The sequence below is a fragment of the Squalius cephalus genome, assembly GCF_949319135.1.
Source record: "Squalius cephalus genome assembly, chromosome: 16".
Lineage (NCBI taxonomy): Eukaryota > Metazoa > Chordata > Actinopteri > Cypriniformes > Leuciscidae > Squalius > Squalius cephalus.
This window is the reverse complement of record NC_137137.1, coordinates 7,940,944-7,941,659: the sequence shown is the minus strand read 5'-3', so window position 1 is coordinate 7,941,659 and position 716 is coordinate 7,940,944.

Sequence of the window (716 nt, the reverse complement as noted above, 5' to 3'; positions counted from 1 at the left end):
ACCAAGGCTCTCTCTTTTTTAAATCCTTTGTCTGGATGTTTTATTAATGGAGCAGGCAGCAGACTGCATGAGCACTTGCTTAATAATTAATGCTCAGATACCCAGCCAGAGAGGTAGAGAGACCGGGGAATTAATTTAAAGAGTAAATCCATCAAGCAATATCAAATATTTAATTTTTGCTTGTTTTATTGTTATTATATTAGTTAATTAATTATGGTTGGCTTAACTATGACAATTTTTGTCATCAAATCATTTTTTTTCAACAAAATATTTTTTTATTATTTTAATAAAACAAATGTTTTGTCGCGTATAGTGATTATTGTGTGCTAACATGCAAAATTAGCACATGGATATTAATAAGTTCACGCAGACTATGCGTGGTAGTGCCGAATATCGGTTTCATTCTGCCTACCGTATCGTGAAAACCACCCAATGGCGAATGTTCTACTTATGAATATTAAGTACATCATGCTAACGTTTCGTGACAACCACCCAATGGCGAATGTTCTACTTATGAATATTAAGTACATCATGCTAACGTAACGTGACAACCACCCAATGGCGAATGTTCTGCTTATGAATATTGATTACTCGTGCTGACGTTTCGTTGCTACCTTGCTTGGTTACCTTCCTAAGGCAAAAGCCTGGGTTATGAATATTTAAAAGCGAGCCTTCGCCATAGTAGAATTCGTCTTTACCGGGAAAAGGAAAGGATT